The 378-nt window shown below is 46.3% G+C and overlaps 1 protein-coding gene across 1 annotated transcript in view; it reads left to right on the forward strand.

The window, feature by feature from the left end:
* LOC107570618 (calsequestrin-1-like) overlaps positions 1-378 on the forward strand; it is a 19,835-nt gene that overhangs the window by 775 nt on the left and 18,682 nt on the right. The gene's annotated exons all lie outside the window — the stretch shown is intronic.

Here is a 378-nt window from a genome sequence, read left to right on the forward strand (position 1 = left end):
TATCGGGGCTTAAACGACATCACGGTGAAGAATACTTACCCTTTACCGTTGATGTCATCGGCTTTCGAGCATCTGCAGGGGGCGTCATTTTTCACGAAATTAGATCTCCGCAACGCTTATCATTTGGTTCGCATGAGAGAGGGGGATGAATGGGAAAACCGCTTTTAATACCCCCAGGGGGCACTTTGAATATCTTGTTCTTCCCTTTGGCCTTTCCAATGCTCCTGCGGTTTTCCAGGCACTCGTCAATGACGTTCTGAGAGATATGCTAGATCAGTTCATTTATGTTTACCTGGATGACATACTGATATTTTCTCGTTCTCTCCAGGAACATGTTCAGCACGTCAGACGAGTGCTTCAGAGGCTGTTAGAGAATGG

Source organism: Sinocyclocheilus grahami, unplaced genomic scaffold, assembly GCF_001515645.1.
Source record: "Sinocyclocheilus grahami isolate Dianchi unplaced genomic scaffold, SAMN03320097.WGS_v1.1 scaffold1485.1, whole genome shotgun sequence".
Lineage (NCBI taxonomy): Eukaryota > Metazoa > Chordata > Actinopteri > Cypriniformes > Cyprinidae > Sinocyclocheilus > Sinocyclocheilus grahami.